Source organism: Silene latifolia, chromosome 9 (assembly GCF_048544455.1).
Source record: "Silene latifolia isolate original U9 population chromosome 9, ASM4854445v1, whole genome shotgun sequence".
Classification (NCBI taxonomy): Eukaryota; Viridiplantae; Streptophyta; class Magnoliopsida; order Caryophyllales; family Caryophyllaceae; genus Silene; species Silene latifolia.
In genome coordinates, this window is record NC_133534.1 from 155,605,122 (window position 1) to 155,612,054 (window position 6,933).

Sequence of the window (6,933 nt, forward strand, 5' to 3'; positions counted from 1 at the left end):
TAGCAAGGTTGTCAATCATACTAACAAAGCTAAACATGATGAATAAATGAAAGTAATTAGCAATAATTAAAAAGGGATTAAGAGATTATACCTACTAATGATTCCAAAATAATAATGCAAAGAATAATAGAAGAACTTGATGATTGATGGAAGGTTGTCAATCTCCCAATAAAACCAATAATCTTCTAATTACCCAAAATAAAGGAAGAACAAGAGAGAGATTAAAGAACTAAAACTTGGATTAAAACTTGATTAATACTTGATTACAATATTGAAGAGAGATTTAATTGATATTAACTACACTAATTATTGATAAGAAGAACATGCTCCTCTAATTAGACTAGTGGGGTATTTATAGTGGAAATTAGGAGGATGCATTAGGGTTAACTAAGGGCTAAACTAGTAATTACACTTTTTAAGTTGAGCAAGGAGGACCCGGTATTTTCCGAGAGAAGGGCTTCTCTTTTCGTAGCTTGAAGAATGAAATCCGTCTTTGTGCGGGAATCCGGCGGATTTGAGTCGGGACGGCCGGATTTGGGCGGTGCAATCCGAGCGGATTCAGGAGAGGGACGCTCGGATTGTTGAGGGGGAATCCGAGCGGATTCCAAGGAGGGACGCTCGGATTGTTGAGGCTGGACGGACGGATTGTCTGCAATCCGTTCGGATTGTTGGTCAGCGTCAATTCTTCTTCTTTTCTTCCCTTTTCTTCATAAATTCCTTGGGGATCTCCTTGGGGACGCAAGGATCCTTTCTCAACATTGTTCTTCTACTATGATATGTACAAAGGCCTTCTAGTCTTGTCTCTTCTTGATGCTTGGTCATTGAATACAATCAATTTAGCCTCGTTTTGCCATGAAAATGCAAGATTCTTACTCCTTTCCTACCAATGGATCAAAATCTCAAAGAATATGCAAAACAAAGAACTAAAGATAATAAATGACCCAAATAGGCACTAAAAAGCATGGGAACAAGGCTAATTCGGGGGCTAAATATGCGCTAATTATGGTCACATCAACATTCCTTTAGAAGAGTTCATCAACTCAACATCACTTTATAATTGATCATACACAAGCCTTAAGCTTGTGGACATATAATGAATCCCATCATTATAGTTGTCTATTGGATCACTTTAAGTAGATGATCATATGTTTCTATGTACAAGCATATAAAGACGAATTTTTTGATTAAACAAATACGATAAAAGGGGTGACTTGGGTTGCAAGCCAAGTCATCATAATCCAAAATACAACCATTGTTTAGAAAGGATCAACTATTTCCATGTCGAACACGGAAATCAAAATAGTTCTAAAATTCATAACATTAAAATAAAGACAATAATAAAAGCCAAGCTTCATTGGTAGTTACTCCTAGCTCCTTCATGATTTCTCAAGCTTGCTTATCTTTTCCCTTGTCTTTGCTTGGAGGAGGCCCTATTTACAATAAAAAGGGGATACATTATCACAACTTTGTATCAAAATACCATAGTTGAATTAGAAACATAAAAGAAAGGATAGTCATTTACCTACTGGAGTGATTTTTCCAGCTTTGATGTCACCAAGATACTTGGAACAATTCCTCTTCCAATGTCCAACACCATTACAATAATGACATTTATCAAGAGGACCCTTCTTGGTTTTGGAAGTGCTAGCTACAAAAGTCTTATCCTTGGTGGACATGGGAGCTTGCCTCTTACCCTTTTTCCCATTCTTTTTTAACTTCCCCTTGCTCTTAGTACTTATATTAAGCACATCCTTAGGTGGGTTAACATTTAGCCCCATGTCTCTTTCGGCTTGCACAAGTAACTTGTTTAACTCTTCAAGAGACACGTCCTTGTCTTGCATATTGAAATTCACCCGGAATTGTGCATATGCTTTGACTTTGGATAAGGAGTGAAGAATCCTATCAACAATGAGCTCCTTGGGGATTTCAACCTTTTGAAGTTTCAATGTCTCGACTAGCTCCAACAATTTGAGCACGTGAGGGCTAACCTTTTGGCCCTCCTTGAAATCGAGATCAAAGAATGCCGAGGCCGCCTCATATTGGATGATCCTCGGTGTTTGTGAGAACATTGTCACAAGCTTGGAATAAATTTCATTAGCGGTGCCCATTTTAAAGGCTCTCCTTTGGAGATCCGCCTACATAGCAAAAATCAACACATTTTTCATAGCGGCGGACTCTTTGTGGAAAGCCTCATATGCTTCCCTAGTGGCGGCACTTGACCTAGCATTAGGTTTGGATGGAGAGGCCTCAATGAGGTAACGAAGCTTGTCGTCACCTTGGGCGGCTAATTTGAGTTGGGCATCCCAATCGGAGAAATTTGACTCATTCTTTTCAAGTTTACAACCATCAATGAAGGATCGAAGCCATTAAACATTAGTGAGAGGTGTGGAGTTGGTGTTTGGTGCGGCCATTTACTATGAGAAATAAAAGTGGTCTACAAAACAAAAATAAAAGGAATAAAACACTTGTAGTTTTCAAAATAATAATAAATACTCGTAAATGTTAATTTAAACAAGTTTTATTGCATTTATCTAGTGACCTCTACCCAACTTGATAAATGATTCCAAGACCCAAATTCATATTAACTTGGGCACGGTGTGGCCGATTCATCCCTTATCAATATAACTCGGTGGATTAACCTTTTAATCGATTATACTTTTATAACTCTTGGTCGCTAAAATTACATTAATATTTATCTTTAGCCCAAAACACATCCGGCAATGGTCCAGAATACTTTTGTTGAGTTCAACCCAAATTTCGAATAAATGTGTCCATGATCCAAATCCACATCAACTTGGGCACGGTGTAGCCGATTCATCCCTTATCAACATGAATTCGGTGGATAGACATTTATCACCCACTTCCCCTACGTAATAAGGTTTATACCCCGGTGTGGCCGAGCCCACTCCCTCACGAAATGCATGTTTAGTTATGGCGATTTAGCGATGCATGCAACATATAAATAAAATGCAAAGCATAAAAATAAAATCCTAGTATGGCCTTCCTAAAATAGTAAATCTAATAAACTATTACAAATTCAGAAACCAACTCCTTTGGTCCCTTGAGCTTCGGTCTTGGCACGCATTCCAAGGCAACGCTTTCTTTGATGGATCGCCTTCTCGAATGGCACCGTCTTCAAAGAACTCCGGAATAATTAAATTACAAAATGAATTACATAAGTTCCTATTATACATTGTTATTAAAATAAAAACAAATCTATTAAATTACAAAACGGTGATACGAGATCACAATAATTACAACCAAATCGATATTCCCATACAATTCGGGTAAATACCAATTAAAACTAAGGCCATACTAAGTAAAAATTACATAATTCAAAATTACATCAAATTAAACTATGACAATCATAAATAAAATGCAGCATTATAATATGTATGAACATGCTAGATTTTATGCTAAATCGCCTTTTAAGAGCCAATATCAAATATTAATCGGTTTTTACGGATTTGCGTGATTTAACTTATTACAATCACAATAATTACATAAACTCATATTTATGTACAAGTTAATTAACCTAACCATCTTAGGACTTAAAATTAGTCTCCACTAACATTTTGACAATAATTAAACTTGATTTCTTAATATTGTTCATAAATGGACCCAAAAATACAAAATTATGTTATAAATTTCAAATTAAATTATAAAAATTTCAAATAAATTCAAAATTTGAAATTCAAACTCATGAACATTCTAGAAAAATACCATGATACTCATAATGTTCAAAACTTAGGTTAAAAATTTTGAAAATTTATCGAGAAAAACAATGTTGCGGTTTATCGATTTTAACAAATATGACCATAAAAATATGAGAAAAAATATTTTCATCAACTTTTCACTTTTAGATCTGAAATATATGATAAAATGCAACATGTGACGTTTTTCCTTTAGTCATGAAGTATGTTTTAGCATTATTACCAATTATAGTCACTATTTATGTGATTTTTCATCAAAAATTCATAAATCATGCATAAAGATTTCATTATAGCCAAATATTTTACACACACCTTGTAAAATTGCATGTGATAACATAATAAATTTCCATGACCAGATTCGAAATATAACTCATATTAACCTATTTACACATTTAAATACGATTTTAACTTTAAAAATTCATATTTCTAGCAAAACAACTCATTTTAACATAAAAATTTACAGGCCATCAGTAGATAATATATGTGAAAACATATCCAAAAACCACTGAAAAATTCGAAGTTTAGCTATTTTTCGTTTAAAAATGACATTTTTATCATAAAAATCACATTTTAATGCCAATATTATATAAAATGAACAATAAAACCCATAAATAAACCAAAATGTCCTAAAAATCACTTAGGACCAGAAACTTTTAACATGCAAAGTTATTTTTAGGTTTATCTTCATAAATCCAAATTAATTAGTTTTGTATGTTAATCTTATAACTCGGAAAAACTATAAACCGATTTGCATGCAAACAACCTAAGGCTCTGATACCGCTTGTTAGAATCATTAATCTCATTAATTTACATATTCATATATGAAATAATTTATTTAGTCATAAAATAAATGGAAGATCTTATGCATGCAAACTAAAACAAGATAAAAGAAGAAATCGCCAATCATACATTGAGGTTTCGGATATTAGGGCACTAACAAGATCTCCTTCTTGTTATTTCTTGACCTTTCCTAATAACGGATGAACAAAAGGTCCAAAATAGAACCTCTCCCAAATGTAAATACCAAAGGAAAACCCCTAATAACTAATATTATTTTGTACTAGAAATAATACAAGTCTTACTTAAAATTTGACACAAAATAAATTTTGTTCTCTCTTGTATTTTTCGGCCAAGAGAGGAAAGATTTATGAGGATTTTATTTCTCTAAGTTTTCACAAGGTGTAGAGAGAATGATAATATTTGTTACACTAGAAATTATATTGTGAAGTAGTGAATTGAAAATTTAGAGGAAAAACCCTCTATATTTCTCTTTTGAAAACCGGTGAGGAGGGAGAGGTGAGCCAATGCATGGTGCTCATTTTCTTCCCAAGAAAATAGACTTGCATGGCTACAAATAGGTATGTAATAATTTTGTTTTCCACTTAAAATAATTAACATAATTTAAACCTTATACTCCCTCCATTTTCGGCACATATGACATAAAATGGAAGGTCCATTTTATTTTGTCATTTGTCAATTGTAACATATGTGACATGTTACTTGACTTATGAAATTGTAATGTATTTTTAACATATTAAAAATCAACATACTCATAAAATATGTCATTTACAAAATCGACTAGTAATTCGTAATTACTTGTACCAAAACGGTTTATCAAATTATAAATTACAACGTCTTGTATTTATAATAAATTATTCATTCAATTTCAATTTCAAATTGTTTCGTAAACAATAATTTTATCTAAGTAATAAAACAATTCAATTACTTAGACCGTATCTAATTTAATCGAATTATAATAAGACACATTAATCTCACTCACAAATCATCCGTCAATTTTAAGCAATTTAATTAACTCGTATTGGCATACAATTAATTAAATAATCAATTAAGGGTATTTCTCGATAGGTATGACCTAAGGGGATCAACTGATCACCACCGTCGCACGACAGTAATGTCAAACTCTAGTCAGCCAATCATTACTGATATGTGTGGACCAGTTGACTGTAAAATATTACATCCCACATGTATACTTAAAATGAGATTTAAACATGTGATCATCATGATCGACAGTTGTGATCGCATTATTGTCGGAGGACACATATTCCAACAATGTGCAAGGATATTGTTGATGGTGATATCTTTTGCTTGGCTATCTTTTTGCATTTGAGCAAATAATTCATGTTGGTTCTTTTGCATTTCGAGAACCACGTTTTGAACATCAAAGGTTGGGTCATTAGGTTGATTATATGAGGGTTGGTTTTGGAATCCTTTAATTTTTTTGTAGAAAGGTCTTTGAATAGGATTTCTCAATGGAGGTGGGGGTATGTTAGTTGTTGGTTTTGAACATTTGGACTTTTGTATGAGAGGTTTGGCTGGTACTTGGTATTTTCATTGTAAAAGTTTGAGTATGAGGTATCATTCTTTATGCTTGGGAAGCATTCACTTGCTCAATTGTTCCTCTACATTCTTGTTGGTCATGCCCCAAGGTTCCACAACTTTCACATATTCCACTTGGAAAAGATGGCGTCATGGCCAAGGCATTCACTTAATGGAATGTTGGTTGTGAGGTAGAAGCCTTCTTCACTTCTTCTATGGCTTGTTTGAACTTTAAATTTATAGTGTCCATGTGATAGCTTAGTTGTGCACCAAAGTCGGCACTAAGTTGTCTCAGGAAGTCCACCTCATGTCGACCTCCACTAATATCCTTTCTAGGTCTACCATATTAAGAGCTATCGGTAGACATCTCTTCAATCTTGGCCTAAGTTTGGTTGTCATAAAATTCGGTAAATATGCCATTAGAGCCCATGTTCAACACATTTCTTGAATCCTCATAGAGTCCAATCCAAAATTGTTGGACTAGAAACCACTCACTAAGGCCATGGTGAGGACAAGATCGACAAATGGCCTTGAAACGCTCCCAAGCCTCATATGCTGATTCCTCATCTCTTTGCTTAAATCTCGTGATTTGAGCCCTAAGCATGTTGGTCTTCTCCGGTGGGTAAAACGTATTGTAAAAAGCTAAGGCAAGCTTTTTCCATGAATCGATGCCAAGTGTAGCTTTGTCCAAGCTTTTTAACCATTTCTTCGCGGCTCCTATCAATGAAAAGGAAAAGAGTAACCATCTAATTTGATCATGATTCACACCCGTTTGACAGATAGTTTCACAATAATCACAAAAGGTCGCCATGTGAAGATGTAGATCCTTACTTGGCATCCCCCCGAATTGGCTTCTTTCAACTAATTGAATGAAAGTGGATTT

At 34.2% G+C, this 6,933-nt stretch overlaps 1 non-coding gene across 1 annotated transcript; it reads left to right on the forward strand.

The window, feature by feature from the left end:
- Positions 1-6,547: 6,547 nt before the first annotated feature.
- LOC141603048 (small nucleolar RNA R71) lies at positions 6,548-6,654 on the forward strand. The gene has a single exon (XR_012524946.1). It is a non-coding gene; the product is annotated as a small nucleolar RNA R71 (small nucleolar RNA).
- The last annotated feature ends 279 nt before the right edge of the window (positions 6,655-6,933 follow it).